At 45.0% G+C, this 27060-nt stretch overlaps 1 protein-coding gene across 6 annotated transcripts in view; it reads left to right on the forward strand.

The window, feature by feature from the left end:
• The first annotated feature begins 1881 nt into the window (after positions 1-1881).
• The window catches only part of mpp7a (MAGUK p55 scaffold protein 7a), a 758711-nt gene continuing 733532 nt past the window's right edge, over positions 1882-27060 (forward strand). For 3 of the 6 annotated variants that reach the window (XM_072508390.1, XM_072508394.1, XM_072508393.1), the window contains exon 1: positions 1882-2227. The gene's annotated coding sequence lies outside the window, so the exon portion shown is untranslated. The remainder of the gene's footprint in view (positions 2228-27060) is intronic. The other 3 variants (XM_072508391.1, XM_072508392.1, XM_072508395.1) reach the window with 3 other exon arrangements.

The raw sequence follows: 27060 nt of genomic DNA on the forward strand, positions 1-27060 counted from the left end.
CTGTGAGATGATCTGATAATTTGCAGGAAGGGATGAGATTTTCCCATTCTTCGTTTGAGATTATAGGTCAACTGTGAGGAAGCTTTTTCCAAGATGCATTTCTTAAACAAACTGTTTGGATTTGTCATTCTATGAACCTCGCAATTTTTAAATAATTCTTCCCTCTGTAACCGCATCACAGAAATGCTGATATCCTGCCCAGATCAATTTGTTTTCTAAAGGGTCTCCTTGCTAGATTTTTAGAAAAAACCTAATGTAGCTCTGATAACAGCTGAGTTAATTGATATCTTGCTTCAAGAGCAACAAAATGTTGTCCATGGACATGTATCAAGATTAATCATTTGGCAATACAGAACTTGAGCATTTTTGAAAAAGGAGACATTTTATCTGAGCTTTAGGTCTTGCACTCCTCAGGACAATTTGCAAGAATACCAAAGTAAGGGAAAACAACAATTTTTCCTGTTTGAGAAGAGTGCGGATTGGTTGGCAAGTGGACTCTAATTGGTGGAGGTGTTGCCAGGGAGAATGCTCCAGTTGCTGGTGACTGACAGGTAACTGCCAAGCATTGTTTGAAATTTAAACCAGGAAGCTGGATTCTGATTGGTGAAGGCATTGTCCTGAGGAATGAACCAGCAAATGGCTGTCACTTATTTTGTTTAGCTGACTGAGGCGCAATGTGTGTACATGCTCTTTCCATCTGCAAAGAACAGAACCCTATACATGTAGTTTTCGGTACACAAAAATGTGCGACACTGCAAACCCAACTGGCCGATGTAGACTCGATGGGCCGAATGGCCTCCTTCTGCACTGTAGATTCTATGGACATATTAAATTGCCTCTCAGCGTAATTCTGAGCACACCGAGGATTATTTGTCAAATGTTGTCCAATCGTGGAATCACATCTAACGTCTAACGAGGGCAGCACGGTAGCATAGTGGCTAGCACAGTTGCGTCACAACTCCAGGGTCCCAAGTTCGATTCCCGGCTTGGGTCACTGTCTGTGCGGAGTCTGCACATCCTCCCCGTGTGTGCGTGGTTTTTCTCCGGGTGCTCCGGTTTCCTCCCACAGTCCAAAGATGTGCAGGTTAGGTGGATTCGCTGTGATAAATTGCCCTTAGTGTATAAAATTGCCCTTAGTGTTGGGTGGGGTTACTGGGTTATGGGGATAGGGTGGAGGTGTTGACCTTGGGTAGGGTGCTCTTTCCAAGAGCCGGTACAGACTCGATGGGCCGAATGGCCTCCTTCTGCTCTGTAAATTCTATGAAACGTCGGCCACTGTGTTTTGAGTTTTGCAAGCTTTTGGGTACAGTTTGCACTTTGCCCGTTTCGAACAGCTGAAGAGACATGCTGTTTGACAGGAACCGCCAGTCTTTGTGACGTACGGCCAACATGCATGGCATCACAAGGGTACTGAAATTCATACACCACATTACTCATTTGTGCAATCGGCAGAATGGCTTTTCTGCTTGACCGCAGCATCCCGATCCGGGGGAATGTCACTCGAATTGCGACTGCACAGGAGCAGCGTGAAACAGCTCGCCTCACCTGAATCTCGGTGCCAGTTTAGGGATGTTGCGGACTGTGTGAATGTTCAGCCATTGAGTGCATTCAAGTCTGAGGCCACTAGGTTGTTAGATAGTCGTTGGAATAAAGGGATATGGGGAAGAGTGTGAGAAGGCGTGGGCTGAGGTTGACAAACCAATCGCGATCGTCCTGAGGGAGCCGGCTGGAAGGACCGAACTCCCAGAACTCCCAAAGGTGGGACCTGACGGAGCACGTGACGTCACAGGTTGCCCGGCGACGCTTGGGATGTCTGGCAGTTGGGAGTGGCGTGACGTCACCATTCACGAGCGAGGAACCTGGGGCGGGGCAAAAGGCGGAGTGAGTGCGCAGGCGCGGCTGAGCGGCCGGCAGCGAATCGGAAGGGGCCCGGGCGATTGGGGGATTCGCTTCGTTTGCATTGGCTTCAGTGACAGTGAGAGAGAGAGAGAGGCACCGAGTCAGTAGTGAGTTTGTGTTCAGAGATGGTGTGAGGCAGCCAGAACAACAGTGCCAACACATAGCCCAGGTCCCCTCCGTGCACGAGAAGGAGTGGCAGTTAGGCTCCAGCCGTTGTTGTTTCTTCATGCTCTCGTTTCTATGTTGCCCCAAAAGAAACGTGTGCAGCGCCTGGATTTTCTCATCAGAGGTAACCTTGTGTGAGGTGCGTCGCACTTCGTTTCTAGAGGTACTTTAGTCTTTTTAAACATCTGCTTGAACAATAGATTATTATGCGGCGCGAATGTATTTTGGAGGGTTGGTGGGGAGATGAAGAAAACGCAGTGATGCGCGACCACTTGAACCCGGGCAATCCGCTGTGGAGGTTCTGCCATTGGGACAATTTTGCTGTTTCGGACAAGGGCTGGTCATCCTGAACTCAAATATAGGCGTTTCTCCTGGGTACTGACTGCTGGGGGTAGTATTGATTTTTATTTTTGTGAGACGAGAGGGAAAGGCTTTCAAATGCACTGATTTCACACCATCTGACAGGGCGGCGGGGGGTTGGGAGGATTCTCAAATGCTTGGGACATCACTTCGCGTGGAGGAGACTGAAAGCAGAGCTCAGATTTGATTTGAATCCTATCAGTTGCTTTGCATTCTGATTCAGTTTTTGGCATTTTTGTTATGTGGAGGTTCAACGTCACATTGGCGAATTACCAAATTAATGGATAATTGGGTCTCGGTTATTGGGCCCGGCATTTTTGTTATTTACTTCTTGACCCAGAACTCGGATTCTGACCCCATATAGTCTCAATCCCCACCCTCGTAACCAAGCCTGAATCTGCCTATCTCAGCCCACCTGTTGCGCAAGTGCTAATTCTTTCTCAGCTCTGGGCTTGGCTATTCTACCCTGCAAATGCAGGAAATACTCAACAGGACAAAAAGCAACTGTGAAAGAGAGAGTTAACATTTCAAAGTTGTGACCTTATTTTTGGAACTGGAAAAATTTTGAGATGTAACTGGTCCTGAGCAAATCCAGAGGCAGGGGAGGGGTAAACATAGGGGAGGTCAATAATCGAGTGGAGGAAAGATTAAATGGAAGAAGGATGATAGCATCAAACAAAAGGAGATGCTAATGGGACAAGTAGAAAAACAAAAGATGGGCCTAGGTAAGGTGTAAATGGTGAATAGCAGAATCCCCAGCAACTGTCTGAAAAGATGAGAGCAGAAGTTATGATCTGAAATAGTTGAACTCCAGGTTGAGTGCAAAAGGCTGTGTAATGCCGAACTGAAATATGACATGATGTTTCTCAAGCTTATTTATGTTCAGCTTCATTAGAACAGTGTAGGATGCTGTGGGAAGAGGTTGGAAAGGGAATGTGGTGGCAAATTAAATTGACCGACAACTGGAAGACTGGGGTGACACTTGCAGATTCAATGGAGGTGTTCTGCAAAGTGGCCACTCGATCTGCATTTGGTCTCCCCGTTGGAGAGGAGACTGCAGTGTGAACAGTGAACACAGTACAAGGAATACAAGTCGACTGTTGTTTCACCTGGCAGAGTTTTTGAGGCCCTGGATGGTGGGAAGGCAGTAGGTGAAAGAGCAAGTGTTGCATTTCCTACACTTAAATGGAAAGATGCTGTGGCAAGGGAAGAGTGTTTTGACGGTGACTGAAGAATAGATGTTAAGGAGTGCACAATCCCTTGGGAATGCTGAAATGAGAGAGGAAGATGTGTTTGGTGGTGAGATAGCACTGGAAGTGGCAGACATGGAGGATCATCTGTGAAACTTGAGGCTGATGAGTGGATGTTGGGATAAAAGGAACTCTTTTGTGGTTCTGGGAAATGTGGGGTACAAGAATGGATATAATTGAGGGCCCTGTGAACTTCTCTGGTGGGGAATAATGTTGTTTACTGGGAGTGTTAGATTGTTTGACCCTGTCAGTTGTAAAAACCTTTTATTGCATTGTAGGTTAGGTTGGTTAGAGAAGTGGAATACAGGTTGACATTATATAATCTGCTTAGATAATTTTCATTGAGGATATCTTTAATTTTCATGAATAAGATTAAAAATGTTTGCGATGCATCATGGTTTGAATGACAGTTTGACTGCCATTTTCTATTTGCTTTAAGGAGTTACTGAAATGTTTGTTAAAGCTGGTATGATTTGGTTCAAGTTTGCTCCATTGGTCCATTCCTGCATCTCTGTTTTAAAAAAAATTATTATTGAGGAATGGCATCACTGGCAAGCACAGCATACATTGCCAATCCTGAGAATGATGGACCTGAGTGTCGAAGTTAGTGTCATGAAGGTGTTCCACGGCGCTGTTCTTTGTATTGAAAAGCAGAATAATGTGGATGCTTGAAATCTGAAGTAGAAACAGAAAATGCTGGAAATACTTGTCAGGTTATGGCAGCAGCTATGTGCAGAGGAACAGTGAACGTTTTCGGTTCATGATTTTGAGAAACTCTGTTTCTCTCTCCACAGATACTGCCATAACCTTAGAATTTCCAGCATTTCTTGTTTTTAATTCTGTTCTTTGTAATGGCTTTGTAACTATAAAAGGTATGCTAGATCATTTCAGAAAACACCTAAGGATAATGTTGATACATGAGTGGAGTCACATTGAAGCCAGACCAGATCAGGATGACAAGTTGCCTTCCCTCAAGGACATTAATGAACTAGAGGTGCCTTATCCAAAATCTGCCTGTCCAAAAGCCAGAATGTTTTGATATCTGGATGTTTTACTCTTTGGAGATTTGGACACCACTTCCAGAACAGACCATTCTCTCGCTGAGCCAGAGAATGGAATTTGTGCGAGATATGCAAGCACACTAATAATAATCTTTATTAGTCTCACAAGTAGGCTGACATTAACATTGCAATGAAGTCACTATGAAAATCCCCCAGTCGCCATATCCCGGTGCCTGTTTGGGTACACAGAGGGAGAATTCAGAATGTCCAAATTACTTAACAGCATGTCTTTCATGACTCGTGGCAGGAAACCAGGGCACCCGAAGGAAACCCACGCAGATATGGGGAGAACATGCAACCTCCGCACAGACAGTGACCCAAGCCGGGAATCAAACATGAGACACTGCCACTGTGAACCAACAGTGCTAACCACTGTGCTACCGTGCTGTCCATTATCTGCTCCAGTTCCCTGTTCTCCAGACACAAAGTTGTCTATTGCACAGCGGATAATGCACAAGCTGGGAAAATCAGAAATCAACACAGTTGTGATCCCGAGGTTTCTGGATTTTGGACTTTGGACCTGTTTTGGATTTTTATGAAAATTCAACGGCTCAATAATCACTTTTCCTGTCAGCAGCTTTCTGTTTCCAGATATTTTCAACTCGATATGCAAATGCCATGGCATATTTGAACTTGTAATTGGGATGATTAGTTCAGATTTTTAGGTTAATTGGCCGGTAACTTAAGGATCCATCTGCAATTTGTGACCCTATTTGTACTGCATGTTATTGACATTTTCTAATGTTCTTGTCAAGCATGAAAAACACTTGGGCAGTAAGTGTTGGAATTCATAAATGTGCTTACACTCAAATCAGTGGTAATTCAGTGGATGCTGGTGTCATGGGAATGTCACTTTAAGAAATGCTTGTCTTCTCAAGTGGCTGCAGTGATGTTGTGTGGGTGGAGCTAGGCTTTGGCTCTGCTTTTTATTTTCGTTTTGAGCTGGAAGCTGTTTTTGGTTCTGAGTTTTAGTTTCGTTTTCAGTTGGAGAACTGCATTCTAACCAAGGAGGTGTATTTTTGTCTCTCTGCATGATAAAGAATGTCTCCAGATCACTTGATATTTTCAAAGTAATACCTGTTTCTGTAATGAATGCAAACCTACTGTCTTTGTCAAAAAGGGTTTTTGATTTATGGATGTTGTTAGGAAAGTTACTAAGGGTTACCTATGGAATACTGTATCTTTGAGGACAAGGTATCCGTGTTGGTAGTTGATGTTTACTGTGTGTTTATAAAATGTTAACTGGATTCATAGAATAAACATTGTTTTGTTTAAAAATACTTTAGATCTCTGTTGCATCACATCCGTAAAGTGGGCCCTTGTGCTCCCTATAATCAAAATCTATTAAAAGTTGTGGGTCAAGTGAGCACCATGATATACTTTGGTGTTCTCTAAACCGTGGCCCATAATACTGGATAGGAACAATTGACAGAACCATGAGAAAAATGAAGTTGATCAAATTTAAGCCAACATAAGCTCAAGATAACAATTGAAAATGAGCAGTTTGAAGGTTCAGAGAGGATCAGTGCAGGGCAAACAAAAGTGTGGTTAAATGGGGCAAAATAGCAGAAACAAGAAGTAAGTGTTGAAAGTGAAATTCTATGCGAGTACTGAATCCCGCCCTCTCCGAGTTGATTCAGGCTGACTTCTTGAGACAGCTCTTCATTGTTGGCAGACTTATAGTGGTAGCAGGAATAGCTCACAAAGTAGAGTTGGACAAAATAAACCACCACAATAAACATTTTGATAAACCTACATGAAAAAAATGAACTAATTATCAGCTTGAACACAATCTCAAATTGGACAAATCTTGGTAATTATTTTCTCTTTGGATTTCTATTGCCTTGAAATAAACTGAAGTAAATAACCAATAAATGACTCCTGAAGACGACAAGGGACACTTCGAATAGGCCACATATCAGATATTAATAATATCATTTTATAGTATCCCTATTTGTCTATTATTTTGTTGCCGCTATTTCATTGATATAATAGTGATCTAGGTAGTTCACAGTCTCATTTTGTGCTTCCTGAGATCCATGACATGTTGAACTAAGGCTTATCTGCCATCTGCGGTGGATGTAAAAGATTTTGTGGCCATGTTGAAGAAGAGTGAGGGAGTTATCTCTGGCGACCTGACCGGTATTGACATCTCATTACTTTTATCCAGTTATCCCGGCCTGTGATTTTGAGCGGGTGGCTCTAGAGAGAGGTCCAATTGTGGCTGCCACTGCCGCCCCCCCCATCCCCCCCCCCCCCCCCCCCCCCCCCCAAATGTGACCCATTTGCATCCTCCTGATGGTGCAGGGTGCGATTCCCGATGCTGCTGTCAGCGAGGGACTCCCCAGAGCATCAGAAATATTTTGGCTGACACTGGATTCATCGGGAGCTCCGCTACTGGTGGTGGTGGCGGAGAATCCACCCCAATATAATGTAAATTCTAGGATTTGTGTCCATTTTTCAATGTCCAACTATAAAATCTGCAGCCATTGAGACTTTCTCCGATGTTTCGGTGTTATGCTGATGTATGTTTTTCAATAAAATCATAAGCATACATTGATTGGTACGAATGGAGTAACCTTCCTCTTGACATTTATTCTGAGTTTATGGTGCTCAATACTTTACTGCAAGAACTTGGAATAAACTTGTATCATTTTGGCACTCGAGTCATTCGCAATCCCTTACCTTGGCAGTTTGTAACTATAGTAACTTAATTTGTGATATGCTAATGACTCCCTCTTAAGATTTAACAGTTTGTTTTATAACTTCTTTTCTTCAGCCTCTTGTAACTTTTGTTTCATGTATTGTATATTGAAATTTGCTGATGTCTCGTTTTTCAAAGAAGCTTCCTCCCTTTTTCTGCCACCTGAATTCCTGTTTGTCCCATATATATTTACCCGCTTTCTGTTTTCTGTGTTTCGTTTTCTTGGATGTGTTTACGTGCCTGTCAGGTTGGAGCAGCTTGGGAAGAGCATAGAGTTGGGCTGTGATCTTTGTTTTAAGACAAAAAGATCCTCTCGCATCAGGGCCTGAATTCCCCGGATGGTGAGTGCTTCGCTCCCGCTATCCCGCATTGCCGTGTAACTCAACCCCGCCTACCTTGAAAGTGCAGATGCCATTTTTGTGCGGCAGCAGCCAGAAGAGGTTCTGCAACGCTGTGCCTGAGTCTAAATCCTGGGATAGCACTTTAGTTAAGTGCCAGGGGAAGGGAGGTGGGAAGCGATCTCCGCATCGGGTGGGGTAGACGGGGGAAGGAGGGCCAGAACTCCGAGGTCCTGGAGGGGAGGACACCCCAATTTGAGGCCCCCCGTCCCCTCAATCCTTTCTGCCTGAGACTTAAGTGGCTACTGCCCATCTTGAAATTGCTGGCTTGGGGGAGGCGGCACCCTGGAGAGAATCCCCATCATGCAAGTTTACACTCCCCCAGCCACCTCTCTGCTGGTGGGATGGGGTGGGGAAGAGGTAAAACTCTGGCCCAGGTCTCTATGGCTGAAGCATGGACAACCATATAGTCACATAAAGTGAAGGCTTGAAGCTAAAGAGTGGGGAGGAAGTGTGAGATGAAAATTTATTAACTTGATGAGAAAGGACAAGGCAACAAAGGACTGAAGTGGGTAATGATAACCAGAGTATAACAGCAAGAGACGGTGTACAAATGCAGTGCACCAGCAAAAAGCGTCAGAGGAGGGAGAAATAATCCAAGATACATGAATTGATAGCAAAAATAAATAACTGAGCATGATAACCATTACCAAGACGTGGTTGCAGAAGTGATTTAAAGGCATTTCTCATTTAGGAAGAAAAGGAGGTAGAGTGCTCTATTAATAAATGGTCAGATCAGTACAGTAGTGAGAAAATATCTTGACTGGGAAATCAAGATGTAGAATCGGTTTGGGTGCACGTAAGAAAGAACAAAGGAAAGAAGTTGATGGTGGTGGGAGTTTGTAGGTTCTGAACGATAGCTACACTGTAGGACAGAGTATAAATTGAGAATTAATAGGGGTTTGCAATAATCATGGGTGATTTAAATCTTCATATAGATTGAACAGATCAAACTGGGTAAGGTGACCTTGAGGATAAGTTCATGGAGTGCAATTAGGACAGTTTCTTGGAACAATATATCCTGGGACCAACCAGGTAACAGACTATTTTAGACTTGGTCATGAAGACCTCATAGTGAAAGATCATCCAAGCAAGATTGATCATTACATTGTAGAATTGCACCTGATAGAGTTAATTTGAGAATGAGAAACGAGTGTCTTTAACACCAATTACGAAGCATAAACAGTTGGCTGCAGTGATTTGAGAAAATGGGTTAAGAGGTAAGCTGAGAGAGAAACAGTGGCAGATTAAGGAGATATTTAAAATAACGATCAGCAAAGATATATATTCCATTAATGAAGATGCTAATTGATGACCATCAGTTCAATCGAGACAGTTTGTACCAAAGAATAGTGGCTTTAATCAACTAGATGTGTGCCAACCTGTAGCTTCTCCTGCACTGAGAGCCTGTCTCAGATCGGCCAGTTATATACCTCCTCAGAGGGGCGGAGCCACAGGCGGAGCCAACAGCAGCATCAACACAACAATTCAACAGCAACAGTAACAGCAACAACAGTAAGTATATCCAATAGTGGATGTTGATGACAAAAGTAATAATAGAACAACAGTGAGTATATACAATAGCCATACGTGGCTCACCACACTAATGAGAAGGATGCATCATCTGCAGCTAACTAAGAGTTAAGGATTGTATCAAATTGAAAGGAGAGCTCTAAACTGTTGAAAAGATTAATGGTAGGCCAGAATAATGGGAACATTTAGAAACCAGAAAAGGATGACTTTGAAAAATTCAAGTGATAGAAATTGGAGAATGAGAGACAACTAGCAAGAAATGTAAAGTCAGAGGGTAAAAGCTTTTACAAACACGTAAAACCGACGAGAGTAACTAAAGTGAGCATTGGCCCCTTAGAAGATGAAACTGGGGAATTAATAATGCAAACAAAGAAATGGTAGAGACTTTGAACAAGTATTTTGTATCTTCCTCCACAACAGAAGACACCAAAAAGCATTCCAAGGAAAGTAAAAGTGGGGGCAAAAGGGAGGGCAAAATTTAAAACAACTACTATCATTAGGAAGAAAGCACAAGCGAAACTAATGGGACTGAATGCTGACAAATCCCCTGGACTTTGGAGGAGGCTAGGGGGGATCTTAAGAGGTGGGATACACTGCACATAACGCTGGCAGAGAGGGTCCAAGTGGTGAAAATGAATAAATATTCTGCCGAGGTTCTTGTTTATCTTTCAAGCTCTCCTGATCTTTATACCAAAGGCCTTTTTTCGGAAAGAGGACACGATCATTTCTGACTCTGTATGGGCGGGGAAGGTGCCGAGGGTCGGGGGAACCCTGCTACAGAGGCAGCGGGGGGTTGGCGTTGCCGAACTTGCTTCATTATTATTGGGCGGCGAATGTGGACAAGGTGCGACAGTGGTGGGAAGGGGAAGGTTTAGAGTGAGTTAGGATGGACGAGGAATCTTGAGGGGTCTAGTTTGAGGGCTATGGTGATGGCAGCATTGCCAATGGCTCCGAGTAGGTATTCAAGGAGCCCGGTGGTGCAGTCCACAGTGAAGATATGGAATCAGTTGAGGAGGCATTTTGGGGTGGAAGGGATGTCGGTGCTAATGTCGCTTTTGAGAATCATGCGTTTGAGCCGGTGGGGGGGGGGGGATGTATAGTGTATACAGGAGGTGGAGGGAAGTGGAACTGGTCAAGGTGAGGGATCTGTATTTGGAGAAAGGGTTTGCCAGTCTGGAGGAGCTAAGGGAGAGGGTAGAGCTGCTGAGGGGGAGAGAGTTCTGGTATCTGCAGGTTAGGGACTTTGCACGAAAGGTCTGGAGGGGTTTCCCTAGGTTGCCGGCACACACCCTGCGGGAGTGACTGCTGCTTCTGGATGTGGAAGGGGAGGGAAGAATTGGGGATATATACAAGTGGCTGGGGGAGCAGGGAGGCGATAGGGTGGTGAAGATCAAGGAGAAATGGGAAGCGGAGTTGGGAGGGCAGATAAATTGGAGAGCGTGGAGTGAGGCACTGCATAGGGTAAACGGCACCTCCTCATGTGCAAGGGTGAGCCTGATACAGTTTAAGGTGGTGCACAGGGTGCTTATGACTCGGGCGAGAATGAGTGGGTTCTTTCAGGGGGTAGCAGATGAGTGTGAGAGGTGTGGGCGGGGGCCAATGAATCATGCGCACATGTTTTGGGGTTGTGAAAAATTGGGAAGAGTCAGGGTGGGAGTGTTCGCATTCTTAGCCAGGACAGTGGAGGAGAAGGTGGATCCGGACCCTTTGGTGGCGATATTTGGTGTCTCAGCGAAGCCGGAGCTCATGGAGAAGAGGAAGGCCCATGTCCTTGCCTTCGCCTCTTTAATTGCATGGTGGTGAATTTTGCTGGAGTGGCGGTCGGCATCGCCAGCTTGGTTGGATGACCTGTACGACTTACTGCGATTAGAGAAGATAAAGTATGAGTTAAGGGGCTCTTCAGGGGAGTTTGAGGAAAGGTGGGGGATGTTTGCGACCATGTTTGAGGGGCTGTTCGTCGCAGGGGAGGGGGGGTGAAAAAGAGGAAAAATCTGTCCAGACTGTATAGTTGATTGCAGGGAAGCATGTTTCCTGGGGTGTTTGTTCACTGTAACCTGTCTTGATAAATGTTTGTAATAAAATACATTAAATAAAACAAAAATCCCCCCTGGACCTGATAGCCTGCATCCTTCGATCCAAAGGAAGTGACGGTAGAGGTAATGGATGCACTGGTTTGAATTGTCTTAATTCCATAGGTTCTAGAAAGGTCCCAGAAAGCAGTGTGACAGTCAACAGAAAGCTATAGACCCGATAGCCAACATTGTCATTGGGGAAAATGCTGAAATCCATTCATTAAGGAAGTAGTAGCTGGACATTTGCAAAATCATAGGGCCATTTTCAGGTTGGCAAACTGTAATGAGTAGGGTGCCACAGGGATCAGTGCTGGCCTCAACTATGTGTCTTCTATATTATTGACATGCATGAAGGTAGACCGAGTTTATTTATAAGCAAATTTGCTGACAATACAACGATTGGGACAAATGCGAGTATGTAAGGAGGATGTAGAAGGATACTGATAAGCTAAGTGAATGGGGGGAAAACGTGGTGGATTAAGTAGAATGTGGGAAAATGACATTGTTACATTGACAGGAAGAATAGAAAAATAGTACATAATTTATTTGGGGACAAACATCAGAATACAGGAACCTGGATGCCCTCGTACATGATTTGCAACGGTTAGCATGTGGGCACACAAGGTAGTCCGGAAAGCAAATGGAATGTTAGTTTTTTTCAAGGGGGATGGAGTGCACAAATAAAGAAGTATTGCTGCAAGTGAAGAGGGCAATTCACAGTTTGGTTTGGTATCACATGTGATGGCATCAACCGAGGTGGTGAACAACTGGCTTCCTGCCTCCTGCTGACTACTCATCTGTCAAGACAATACGTTTTCAGCTACACAGCTTTTTTGAAGAGGGCTGATATATTTCTGAAAAACTCAAACCGCTTTCAGACTTCTGCCAACCTTAAACTTTCACATAGTGTCAATGTTTTGCAAGTGATTGAAATCTTGGATTTCACACTGACTTTCCTTTGCTTTATTGTGCTCTGTCCCAGTCCCCTTGTTCAACCCCTTGTTTGGCTTCTCTGCTGCCATATGGAATGTTTACGCTGGTTGCGTATACTATCCTTTTTTTGACTATGCTGGTCTTGATAGCGATCTTTATTGGGTTCTTGTCTGTACCAGCAGGCACTTGCTGTGTGTGGACTATTTGCACGCCCACCTGCTGTAAATATGAGTTTGCCTCCTTGACTTTCCTTTACACGCTGAGCTTTGCTGAGTCACCTTCTATTTGCAACAGTCGTTCTGAGTTCTTTCTCCTTGCTTTCTTTCTCCACGTGCATGCTTTTAATTACTGGAGGCCACAGAGCAGGGTGGATAGGGGTTTCTTTGGATGCCTGGGAATGTTCTGGGTTTTTCTTTGCAATAATTTCCTGCATGGAAAGTTCCAGGTTTCAGGCAATGAGTTATAGCCAATTATTTTATCACTAGGAGGAGGAAATAATTTGGACAGCGAGGCACTGTGGCCTGCTCTTGCACTTGGCAGTGTCCAGATCAGTTGACAAGAGTGTAAGTTTAAAAACTTTAGGGGTGCATGTCTTACAGTGCTGTTGACAAGGGAAATGTGGATCAACAAAATAAAAATGAGCCGCCAACTTGCAAAACTGACCTTTTACATCAGAGAAGGTTATTTTAAAACAACTTGTGCAGTTCCAGCAGCTGAACAGAAACTCTGCCTGCTGTGTTTTGAAAGCTCATTATTTGTTTCAATGTTAACTCGGTCCAAATTAAACTGACTTGCTTATGAGTAAAGCGTTTGGATTGATTGGATTAACAGATGTCAGTAGTATTAGTGCAGAGTAATAAACAGCATTTTGGTTATGATTATAAATCAACAATTTTCAGATGGAATATGCAGAGAATGCAACTGCCATTAAATTGTTTTACTGTGCATAATATGGTGGGCAACTTGCTTGTTATACAAGTATTGATTTGCACTTTGGCTATTGGTCAAGTGCTGGGGGCATCATTGTCCTTGGATTGATCCTCCACATTTTAACCAAAAAGTTACTCCTTTCTAGGAATAATTCGGACCAGGCTATGTACAATTCTGTGCAATTGCAGTTTTCCTTCCTTTTGGAAATTGCTTCCATACATGAACCTGTTTTGTTCTTCATTTTCCACACCAGAGACAGAATAACAGCTAACATTTGATCTTGTGAAACTCCAGTGATATGTGACTTGCTCTTGGTTATTTTCATCAAAAATTAGTTCCTGTGAGTGTCTACCTTTGTCAGTATATTTGAATACTGTATTGAACATAGATTTGTTTAACGTAAGATGAAAATAGAAGGTAGTGAGTTGACTTGATTATAAACAAGATTACTGATTTTTCTAATGTACCTCTATGTGAGCCCATTAATTTGTTGAATTTTAACATTGATATTAACTTCAGTCCTTCGATGAACAACAGAATGGTGAGTTTGGGAATCAAAATTCCTGGACATTACTCTAATATCTTGAATGCATTTTTGATCAGACCCCATCGGGAGAACTGCATTCGGATTTGGACACTGCAAAAGAAAGGCCTTAGAGGGGGTGCTGTGCAGAATCGCTGTAACGAGATTGGGGCGTAAAGGGTTATTTTAAGAGAGTGATTGCTTAAACCCCAGGCTATAATGTGTGATCTAAATGCAGTGTTCAAAATGATGAAAGGATTCAGTAAGCGGCACAGAAGCTGTTAAGTGGTGAACAAAGCAGCATAATCTGCAAATTGAAATGAGACCGTTGTGATGAAATCAGGAAATGTGTTCTCATGAAGCGTGGTGGAGTTCTGGAGCTTCCAATGCTCAAGAAATCTGTGAATGTTGAATCTGTTTACATTTTCAAGATTAGGATCGCAAGAGTGTTTATTAGGTAAGGCTCGATCAAAGGGGGGCAACTAGGGTTAAGGTACAGGTCAGACGTGATCTAATTACATAGTGGAACTAGCTCGAGTTTTAATGGCTTTCTCATGTTCTAATATTCCTGACTCCCATGGCTCATGTGCCAAGAACATGGTGCCCTGACCAACACTTATTGCTCAACGGCATCTTAATATGCTATTTGATCATTATTGCGTTGCTGTTGATAGGGCTTGGCTGCATACAAATTGACTACTGCATTACAGCAGTGACGTACTTCAGAAGATACTTTGGGAGCTGAGATTCCAACCCCTTATCGCCCTTGTGACGAGCACCATCGACATCTGCCTGTACCATCACCAGTTTCCAACACTGCCTGAGCCCATCTGCAGCAGGAACCCTCATTGTGCCCCCCGCAGGCACAGCTATTCCAACACTTCTGGCCAGATTCCTCCGTTTATACCCTTGATCAACTTGAGGTGATTCAAAACTCTGCTGCCTGCATCGTAACTCGCAGCTAGTCCCTTTTAGCTATCAGTCCTGTGCTAGCTGGCATACCCTGGCTCCTGGTAAAGCCGCATCTCCATTTGAAGAAAAAAGTCTTGTTTTGGCCCTTTTCCAATTCTGTAACCTCCTCAGGCCTTGCAACCTTCCAAGGTCGCTGCACTTCTCCAATTGTGACCTTTTGCATTTCCCAGATTTTCAGCTGTGTAAGCCACAGAGTCTAGATTTCAGTTTGCATCTGTACCTCTCTTTTGATCCTCCTCCTTCTACCCATACCCAAAACGTGTCCCAAAGGTGCTGCTTGTAACTGACATCTTTGATAAATCTTTTGGCCACTGGTCCTAACATTTCTTTCTGTGGATCAATATCGGATTTTGTTAATGCTCCTATTAAGTGCGCTGGAACATTTTACTGTTGCTCCATAAATGCAAACAATCTTTATGAAAGGCAACCTGGCTTAATACATGTCCTCCTTTCATAAGTTGGAAAAAAATATCCACTGTTAGTAATTTGTTTTAAAAATGATCAATAAGTGCTAATTTCTAGTTACGCCTGTGATATGCCGGTTATATGCTGTCACTCAGTGTTTAATTTATGATTAAATCTTTGGCCGACATTATCTACCTCGAGGAAGTAATGCTCTGGAAGTGGCCGTGAAAGGCAGTAAGCATCAGTGTCCAGAGTATCATTGCACAGATGGTCAGCAATGTTTGTTCAAGGTGTCTGAACATCAAGGCACAGAATGCTCTGATGTGAATCACTTCTACCTCCTAAACCAGCTGTTGGCATAACGTGGGTCATTGCACTGGAGATTTGGGCTCCGGATGAACTTGCTGGAAAATTAAATGAAATGAAAATCGCTTATTGTCACAAGTAGACTTCAAATGAAGTTACTGTGAAAAGCCCCTAGTCGCCACATTCCGGCGCCTGTTCGGGGAGGCTGGTACAGGAATTGAACCGTGCTGCTGGCCTGCCTTGGTCTGCTTTCAAAGGCAGTAATTTAGCCCTGTGCTAAACAGCCTGTTATTTGAACAAAGTTTAGTGTTTGTACTGGACCAATAATGGTTCAATTTTAAACATTATTCAAGAATATTTATTGTGAACAGCATACACAAGTTAATCTTGTTGGTTTGATTGTAGAGCAGGACTGTTCTACAATGTCTGTTGTAAATTGGGGCAAATCTTTTTTAAGAAGGGACATTCTCTTGAGATATTTGTATACCCCTCTCCCTTTACAGCTGAAATGACAAAATACAATAGATTCTATTCGTGGCAGCAGTTATCTGTGACTGTATTGAAGCAATCAAGCATATTCATGTTTTGGGCTGAATGGCTTCTTCCTATCCTGTAAGCTACAGTGGCTCTTCAAATGTGAGCCATGGTCCTCACAATTAAGTTAATCCGAACCTTGGTCTAAGCTGTTTTCCGTATTTAGGTTCAAGGTCACTGGGATTACAGGGTATATTTCTGTTACCACGTAATGTGGTCCTTCATCTCTGATTAAGAGGCTGGAACAGAAAACAAAACATTTTGTTTTGAAGGAATTATTGCCCATCACTTCAGTGATTGGGAAATGCCATCATCGAATAGACAGAATAATTGTGTGTGAATTGTGGCTACACTTTAGATTGAAGTAGAACTATAGTTATTGTTATCTGGATGGCTTATTTTGTTAATCTAATAAATTCCGTCTCTTGGGCAGTTGACTCAATTATGTTACTGATAAGTAGAAAAGAGAAGAAATTCTGGTTGCTGCTCATGATTATTAGGAAGTGCAAAATTCAAGCGCAATTCATGTTGCATAATCCTCCAAAATGGGTTGAGCTTAATCAATAAAAGGGGCTCTATTCAGAATGTTATGGGCCAGGGTTTAGAGAACACCAAAGGGTATCATGGAGTTCCCCTGACCCACATCTTTTAATAGATTGTGGTATGGGGAGCACACGGTCCACTCTACAGGTGTGGTACAGAAGAAATGGAAAAGTATTTTTGAAAGCAAAACAATGTTTATTCTATGAACTCAAGTTAACCTTTTAAAAACATACAATGAACATCTTAGCAACCATTAATTCAAATACAACCCCCAAAGAATACACCACTAAGTAATCCCGAATAAATTCCCAAACAACATCCAGAAGACACAAGAAACACCCTTTAACAGAAGCACATCAGGTTTAAATTCACTACTGAGAACATTTATAATTCTCAATTCACCAAATGATCAAGAGATAGTCTTTTCATGGCAAAGAGAACAACAGTATACCTGCTTTGTCTGGCTTCAGCATCAACACGGAAACAAAACCAAAAAAAAAAAACACAGACACACCCAAGCTTTTCTCAAAGTGAAACTAAAAAGCAGAGCCAGAGCTCAGCTCCACCCACACTCTGACATCACTGCAGTAACATGAGCAGCCAAACATGTCTTAAAGTGACATTCTCATGACAAGAAGTGGAGGGGAAACTGCTAGGATTTAACAACTAATTGTACAGAATTAAAGAACAAATGAACAGGGAAGAAGGAGCTAATAAGTGAAAGCTTGAAATACAAAGCAACAATTGGGGAAGGAAAGGAAACGGCCAGATGATGGGAATTACTAGTTTGCATTTTCTGGATATACGATTGCTCTTCACCCTTTCAAGGTGAAATATTGGTGTAAAGAAAGCTGGGTACAACTGGTTGAAAGAACTTCAGGAACAAAATATTAAATGGATCTAAAACTTTCAATGACACACTAATTTCCTTTGCATAATCAGGGAAATTGCATATTTTTTCTGTTGGTTGTGAATAAAGTCATCCTATTTTCCCCCCCAATAATGTGGAACAAACTGATTCTAAATTGAGAAAACTAATTTAAGATCATGTTTATATCAATTTGGATGTCTGCTAAACGTCAGAATCGTAAATAAATCTTAATACCAGTAATCTAAATTGAGCTCTAAGGATGCTAATACTATGTATTTGACCTACGTCAAATACTTTAATTCTCTTGGTATTTATCAAAATCGCTCTTTCTAGATTGATCCTTTTTTATTACAGCCTTGACTCACCAGCTTACCAGTATTCATTTCAAAAAAGTACATGATGTGTAAAGCTGAAGCTTGCACCATCTGGTTATTTGGCCTGAATATTTTGGATTTAAATATCGTAAGCTTGTCTTTATATTCCAGAGCATGCAAACTCCTCCAGTCTTCATGACCTTGTCTCCATTCAGGTTCCGATACACATGAATTCATTAGGGAATGGCCGTAAGAATTCATTAGGGAATGGCCGTATTTGATGTTTGTATATCTAACTTGGTGTACTAATATATGCAGGATTTATTTTGAATAAAGATGTTTGTGCACTTGTTTCTGAAGATCCTGTTTTGCATTTGATCAAATTTGAATTTTCCTTAAAACACACTAATGTATTTAATCAAAGCAGTCCTTAAATGAAGCTTCTAGCATAAAAGTAAGTGCATTTTAAGTTTTAATATGGTTAATGTAATATTTGTTAAATAGGATTGCTTCATCATTAAATATGTAAATTACTGTTCATCGGCACAAAGGTGGTCAACAGTTTCAGTTTTGGTGACCTTGATTGTACTCCGCGAGAACCATGTGGAAGATAATCATTCCCACCCCATAAGTCCCGTTCGGGATATTACAGTCACTTTTCATAATACATTGCTGGCAAGCAATTTAAACTCGAGAATGGTTAAGACAGCTGAGAGCACTTAATTGTTTGCCTTGTGTCCACACATGGAGATCATTGAATCATAGAATTTACAGTGCAGAAGGAGGCCGTTTTCCCATCGAGTCTGCACCGGCCCTTGGAAAGAGCACCCTACTTAAGCCCCACGCTTCCACCCGATCCCCGTTATCCCCGTAACCCAGCAACCGCACATAACCGTTTTGGACACTAAGGTCAATCCACCTAACCTGCACATCTTTGGACTGTGGGAGGAAACCGGAGCGCCCGGAGGAAATCCACGCAAACACTGAGAGAATCGAGCCTGGGACCCTGGAGCTGTGAAGCAACTGTGCTAGCCAATGTGCTACCGGGCTGCCGAGATGTTTCGGAGTTAGCTGGGGATAGTGATTGAGAACAGAAAATAGACTCATTTAAAGAAAAAGTATCCAACCATTTAAAGCTCAAATATGTTGGATCAGTTGGAAACTGGAAATTTTAAAATTTCTATAGAATAACTGCAGAGTATGCTGCACAGCTCTTTCTGAAAACCACTGTGCTGCCCAGAGGTGATCACTGCAGCCTCAGAGCACCAGGGATATGGATTTGACCTTTTATACACAGTTGAATGGAGTCCCTGTGCCCCTTAGCGGCGGAGCTCGTACTACATAGAACATAGAACGATACAGCGCAGTACAGGCCCTTCGGCCCACGATGTTGCACCGACATGGGAAGTCAAAAAACAAAAGCCATCTAACCTACGCTATGCCATTATCATCCATATGCTTATCCAATAAACGTTTAAACGCCCTCAATGTTGACAAGTTCACTACTGTTGCAGGTAGGGCATTCCACGGCCTCACCACTCTTTGCGTAAAGAACCTACCTCTGACCTCTGTCCTATATCTATTACCCCTCAGTTTAAGGCTATGTCCCCTCGTGCTAGCCATTTCCATCCGCGGGAGAAGGCTCTCACTGTCCACCCTATCTAACCCCCTGATCATTTTGTATGCCTCTATCAAGTCTCCTCTTAACCTTCTCTCTAAGGAAAACAACCTCAAGTCCATCAGCCTTCCCTCCATACCAGGCAACATCCTAGTAAATCTCCTCTGCATCCGCTCCAAAGCTTCCACGTCCTTCCTATAATGCGGTGACCAGAACTGTATGCAATACTCCAAATGCGGCCGTACCAGAGTTTTGTACAGCTGCAACATGACCTCATGACTCCGGAACTCAATCCCTCTACCAATAAAGGCTAACACTCCATAGGCCTTCTTCACAACCCTATCAACCTGGGTGGCAACTTTCAGGGATCTATGTACATGGACACCTAGACCCCTCTGCTCATCCACACTTCCAAGAACTTTACCATTAGCCAAATATTCCGCATTCCTGTTATTACTTCCAAAGTGAATCACTTCACACTTCTCTACATTAAACTCCATTTGCCACCTCTCAGCCCAGCTCTGCAGCTTATCTATGTCCCTCTGTAACCTGCTACATCCTTCCGCACTGTCGACAACACCACCGACTTTAGTGTCGTCTGCAAATTTACTCACCCACCCTTCTGCGCCCTCCTCTAGGTCATTGATAAAAATGACAAACCGCAACGGCCCCAGAACAGATCCTTGTGGTACGCCACTTGTAACTGAACTCCATTCTGAACGTTTCCCATCAACCACCACCCTCTGTCTTCTTTCAGCTAGCCAATTTCTGATCCACATCTCTAAATCACCCTCAATCCCCAGCCTCCATATTTTCTGCAATAGCCTACCGTGGGGAACCTTATCAAACGCTTTACTGAAATCCATATACACCACATCAACTGCTCTACCCTCGTCTACCTGTTCAGTCACCTTCCCAAAGAACTCGATAAGGTTTGTGAGGCATGACCTACCCTTCACAAAGCCATGCTGACTATCCCTAATCATATTATTCCTATCTAGATGCTTATAAATCTTGTCTCTTATAATCCCCTCTAAGACTTTACCCACAACAGACGTGAGGCTCACCGGTCTGTAGTTGCCGGGGTTGTCTCTACCCCCCTTCTTGAACAAAGGGACCACATTTGCTATCCTTCAGCAGTCCTCTGGCACTATTCCTGTAGCCAATGATGACATAAAAATCAAAGCCAAAGGCCCAGCAATCTCTTCCCTGGCTTCCCAGAGAATCCTAGGATAAATCCCATCAGGCCCCGGGGACTTATCTATTTTCAGCCTGTCCAGAATTGCCAACACCTCTTCCCTACGTACCTCAATGCCATCTTTTCTAATAGCCTGGGTCGCAGCATTCTCCTCTACAACATTCTCTTTTTCCTGAGTGAATACTGACGAAAAATATTCATTTAGTATCTCGCCTATCTCTTCAGACTCCACACACAACTTCCCATCCCTGTCCTTGACTGGCCCTACTCTTACCCTAGTCATTCTTTTATTCCTGACATACCTATAGAAAGCTTTTGGGTTTTCCTTGATCCTCCCTGCCAAATACTTCTCATGTCCCCTCCTTGCTCGTCTTAGCTCTCTCTTTAGATCCTTCCTCGCTACCTTGTAACTATCAAGCACCCCAACTGAAACTTCACACCTCATCTTCACATAGGCCTCCTTCTTCCTCTTAACAAGAGATTCCACTTCTTTGGTAAACCACGGTTCCCTCGCTCGACGCCTTCCTCCCTGCCTGATCGGTACGTACTTATCAAGAACACGCAGTAGCTGTTCCTTGAACAAGCTCCACATATCCAGTGTGCCCAACACTTGCAGCCTACTTCTCAAACCTATCCACCCAAGTCATGTCTAATGGAATCATAATTGCCCTTCCCCCAGCTATAACTCTTGCCCTGCGGGGTATACTTATCCCTTTCCATCACTAACGTAAACGTCACCGAATTGTGGTCACTGTCCCCAAAGTGCTCACCTACCTCCAAATCTAACACCTGGCCTGGTTCATTACCCAAAACCAAATCCAATGTGGCCTCTCCTCTTGTTGGCCTGTCAACATATTGTGTCAGGAAACCCCCCTGCACACATTGTACAAAAAACGACCCATCTAATGTACTCGAACTATATCTTTTCCAGTCAATATTTGGAAAGTTAAAGTCTCCCATAATGACTACCCTGTTACTTTCGCTCTTATCCAGAATCATCTTCGCCATCCTTTCCTCTACATCCCTAGAATTATTTGGAGGCCTATAGAAAACTCCCAACAGGGTGATCTCTCCTTTCCTGTTTCTAACCTCAGCCCATACTACCTCGGAAGAAGAGTCCCCATCTAGCATCCTCTCCGCCACCGTAATACTGCTCTTGACTAGCAGCGCCACACCTCCCCCCTCTTTTGCCTCCTTCTCTGAGCTTACTAAAACACCTAAACCCCGGAACCTGCAACAACCATTCCTGTCCCTGCTCTATCCATGTCTCCGAAATGGCCACAACATCCAAGTCCCAGGTACCAACCCATGCTGCCAGTTCCCCTACCTATTTTCGTATACTCCTGGCATTGAATAGGACACACTTCAAACCACCTACCTGAACACTGGCCCCCTCCTGCGAAGTCAAATCTGTGCTTCTGACCTCTCTACTCTCAATCTCTCGTACCCTAAAACTACAATCCAGGTTCCCATGCCCCTGCTGCATTAGTTTAAACCCCCCCAAAGAGCACTAACAAATCTCCCCCCCAGGATATTTGTGCCCCTCCGGTTCAGATGTAGACCATCCTGTCTGTAGAGGTCCCACCTTCCCCAGAAAGAGCCCCAGTTATCCAGAAATCTGAATCCCTCCCGCCTGCACCATCCCTGTAGCCCACGTGTTTAATTGCTCTCTCTCCCTACTCCTCATCTCATTATCACGTGGCACGGGCAACAACCCAGAGATAACAACTCTGTTCTCGTTCTGAGCTTCCATCCTAGCTCCCTGAAAGCCTGCCTGACATCCTTGTCCCCTTTCCTACCCATGTCGTTAGTGCCAATGTGGACCACGACTTGGGGCTGCTCCCCCTCCCCCTTAAGGACCCGGAAAACACGATCTGGTACTCTGTGAGAACCGTGGGAAAGATGATCATTCCCACCCCATATGCCTCTCCGGGATATTACAGTCACTTGAGAATGATTAAGACAGCTGAGAGCACTTAATTGTTTGCCTTGTATCCACACATCGGGTGAATGTGTGGAGTGTCTGTCTCTGGGTGCGCTGGTTTCCTTCCACATCCAAAGATCTGCAGGTTAGGTGGATTGGTCATGCTAAATTGCCCCTTCGTGTCCAAACATGTACAGGTTCGGTTACGGGGTTAGTTTGGGAGAGTGGGTCACTGCAGACTTGTTGGGCCGAATGAACTCCTTCCGCACTTTAATATCGGTTTTGCTCAAAATAATGTGTACTAGTCTCTTTTGATTTGAAGTGTAGTTGAAGTGGTTTGCTCAAGAACATGTGTTTTCTCTGGTTTTAAGGCTCGTGCATGATTCTTGAAGTAATGAAGTAGATAGTAAATAGTATAATGAGTGTGTCTCTTGCCATCTGCGCAGTGCTTCACATTTTGTGTTGTTTAAACTTCATGAATGGCTTGTCAATATAGCAGCACTTAACGTGTTCAAACAATAAGTTCCTCTGATCAATATATTGTATGCTGAAGAATTGGTAAGCATTTGGTTGTCTGATTGAAATGATGCCAATTGCAGACAGCTGTGAATTTCACTTGTGGTTTGTTAAGAATTTGATAATTGAACCATTTGTATATTTTTGAGTATCCTTTTTGTGTCCAAGACCTTTTTACCTCCTTAACCTCTAAAGTTAACCCCTGAGGTTATTCATGATGGCCCGCCTTCTCAACCGTGCCCCCTGCCTGTGGTGACCCTCAGGTTAAACCACTGCCAGTCAGCTCTCCCCCTCGAAGGGGAAAGCAACCAATGGTCATCTGCGACTATGGTAACTTTACTTCCGTTACCCCTGAGTATGAAGTCATTAAACCTGTGTTTAATATTAGGTCTTACTTGAAAACAATCTTCATTTTACTTCTTTATAATTTTTGAAAAATTCTGGAGATCTATTATTATTGCGTTAACTGCAGTGTACTTCAGAGTGAAAAAGCACTGTGTTTATCAAGCTGGTGATTGCTTGTGCACTATGTTTTTTCCACAATTACTATTTGATCTGCTGTTAATTTGGTTGAGACAGTGAATTACAGCATTTGCATTTTTAATTAATGTGCATATATTGTTCAAATATTTAAATTGTACATGATGACAATGCTATTTTGATCGCAGATTCTACTGTCATGATTTTCTCCAGCTGTGAAATGTGCACCGTTATCTATATAGTGTACCCCTCCCACACTTTAAGCTAATGGTTTGTGATGAGGAATGGTCTGGGCATTGGCATTTCTATTCTGCTAATTTGAGCGCATTCAATGCACCGGAGCGCTTTTGACCAGGTCGCGGTAGGTGTGCTGTGGGGGGAGGGGTGACTCGTGCCACAGAGACACAGCAATTCATTGGGGACTCACTTGGATCTCTGATGCCGACCTCCGCCTCGGTGACTGCCCGTTCTCCAAGCCCACAGACCAGGTCCACCGCCCTCTGCTCAGCGAAGGTGCGGTGCCGCAGGTCCGGGGGGCCCCTCCGGTCTTCTCCCACTCCCTGCGACTGTGGGCCGTATTCTCTTGGGGGTGGGGGTGGGGGGGGGGGGGGGGGGGGGGACAGATAATATACAATGTGAGCTATTTTTCAGTGCGTCCCCATTTTTTCCATTTAAATTATGGTCATCCCAGAGGCTAATAAAAACAAACTCGCAATAAAGCAGCATAGCAGAATTCAATATCATTCGTAATTTTGGAAATTTTATATCACATATTAATATGAAAACAAAAATTGTTCCCAAGTACTTATTGTTACTTACCAGTCCGTGACTCATTTAAGCCACACCAGACGTGGGCCTTGACTCGGAAGCAGCGGATACTTGCATTTTCATCAAGCATTATAATTTGCAACAACATTATACCAATGTTCCGTGAAGACCATCTTGACACCCTTGATTTTAATGTGAGACAAGTCAAATTTTAAATTTTTTTGAGGATTTCAATGCCAAAACTTAGTGGCCGGGATTCTCCGGGCGACGCCGGAATCTCGATTGGATGGAGAACGAGGTCGGCGTCAGGCACCCAACGGAATACCTTACCCCGACGCCGCGATAGCGGTGTGAATGCGGTGCCGACATGGGAATGCAAAATGTACAGTAGCATGCATTGACATCTCATTAACGGACCCAACCCTGTAGTCTCCAGTCTTCTGCGATGCTCCACCCCTGCCAGGCGGATGTGACGATGGCGAGTTCACTTGAGATATTTAAAATCGAGAAACACATGCAGTGGCTGCTGAGGGAGAGAGGCGGTAGGTAATGTTCCGAAAATCTCAACGGTGGGCTGACAGTTGTGCCGCTAGCTGGGGGACATCTGCCAAGGCCGGTGCGAGTAGTGGGGGACAAGGGGATGGGTCGTGGAATCGGGCTGTCCCTCATCGGGACCGGGGTGTCCAGGCATGGACTGCTAGTGATATGGTCTGCAAGGTAGCCGTCTGGCTGTGCACTCCGCTGAGTGTCCACTGTGACCCGTAGATGCGCAGAACGTCATCAGCTGTATGGGTGCCCTCCCCAGGCCACCCTCATAGGAGTCTATAGACCCCAGCAAACTCATCCACGGGATGTGCGTGGTCCAGCCCATGACCACCAGGTGTTGGCACACCCCATTGCACCCATCCGAGGTGTTGTCCCGCTGCAGGGGAGTCGTGGAGCGTGTCTCGATTAGCACCGTGGCCGTCAACACCCACTCTGGCACACTGCCCCTCGCAGGACTGACGGCCCACCAGTGACACCATCAGCTAGCCACCCCGAAGGATCTCCGGCTGTCACCTAGGCCCCTTGCCCCTATTCGGCCTGCCCCCAGACAAGTAGGCGCAACCGGTGGACTGCACAAAGGGCCCACAGCACTCTGCAGCTACGCCCCCCCCTCCCCCCGTCCAAGCCCCACCCATGGCCCTACCACATGCATGCCAACAAGCATGGTGCCAATTGGTGGTGCACTGCACCCACCCCCTCACCCACAACCTGGTGCCACCCAGCTGGCAGGGTTTCATATGGCCCACCCACAGAGGACCTCCACTGTAGACCTCACTAGAGGGTGCAGGACAAGGGTCGCAGAGTGTACTGCTGGCATGGGTAGTGCCAGCCACTGGTACCCTGGGTGGCAGGGTTAAATGCCCCCTGGCAGAGGTGTGGTGCGGAGGGCAAAGTGTCAAGGGGAAAGAGTGCGGGGAAGGAGGGGTGGGGACATGCAGGGGCAATAATGCAAGCCAGTGCCACCTTGCAGCCCGTTGGATCTGGTTGGACATGGGATTACTCACCATGCTAATGTGTCTGCCTGTTACCCCCTGCAGATGATGGAGTTCGGTGTCCAACCGGAATGGTTGGCATCTGCCTGGCCGTCAACATACTGCGGCTGCTTGAACAGGAACTGTTCAGGGAGGGCCCAGCAGAACTGGAGCCTGCCCCAGAGGAGCAGGGACCAGCCAGTGGGGATAGAGTGCTTGCCACCCAACAGGTGGAGGACGAGGTGGGAAGGAGGCGCTGTATCAGGCCTCGCGTATACTGGCAGTGCCTGTCATTCGAGGACCTGCCAAACCGAGCGTGTTACCGAAGACTCCAGCTAACCAGCAAGACCGTACGGCATAGGTGCTGGATTATGGCGCACCTGGAACCACGGGGAATGGAGGAGGACATTTCCCCTTGGTAGCCATCAAGATGGTGGCAGCGCTGAAACTTCATACCATGGGGTCCTTCCAGGTGCCGATTGGGGACCTATCTGGGATCTCCCAGACCTCCATGCACAGGTGCATTTGCGCCATAATGGAGGCCCTAGGTGCATGGGTGGCACAATACACCAATCTGCATTTGGACTGAGACCACCAGGTTGCCCCGGCAGTGGGATTCGCTGCCATCGCTGGTATGCCCTGGCCTAGGGGGTCATTGATGGGACACATGTCTCCCTATGAGCGCCACTGCATAAGGGGGGGGGGGTGCCCTTAAAAAAACTGGAAGGGGGTTACGGCTGGGGGATCGTGTGTCATCAGGTTCCGCCTAGCGCCAGGTTTTCGTATTTGCGACTGGGGACAAGGGCCCCCAGATGGACCCGGCTCATCGCCAGGTGATACTGCAAGACACAAGACATGACGCATGATTAGGTTGCGGTAGGTGTGCCGTGGGGGAGGGGTGACTCGTGCCACAGAGACACAACGATTCATTGGGGACTCAATTGCATCTCTGATGCCGACCTCCGCCTTGGTAACTGCGCATTCTCCAACCCCACTGACCAGGTCCACCGCCCTCTGCTCAGCGAAGGCTCTGCGATTGTGGGCCGTATTCTCCTGGGGTGGGGGTGGGCGGGGGGTGGGAGACGGATAATGTACAATGTGAGACACTTGGACGCAGACAGCTCAGAGGGTCCATGGTCTGTGTGCGCAAGGCACCCGGCTATGGCGGGAGGTATGGATGTTGGCATGTGCAAGTTCGGATGCGAGCGGGTGGGGTTCAATCATCCTCTGCGTGGGTAAGGGGGGTGGAGGGAGGGGCGGGGGGTG

Source organism: Scyliorhinus torazame, chromosome 6 (assembly GCF_047496885.1).
Source record: "Scyliorhinus torazame isolate Kashiwa2021f chromosome 6, sScyTor2.1, whole genome shotgun sequence".
Taxonomy (NCBI): domain Eukaryota; kingdom Metazoa; phylum Chordata; class Chondrichthyes; order Carcharhiniformes; family Scyliorhinidae; genus Scyliorhinus; species Scyliorhinus torazame.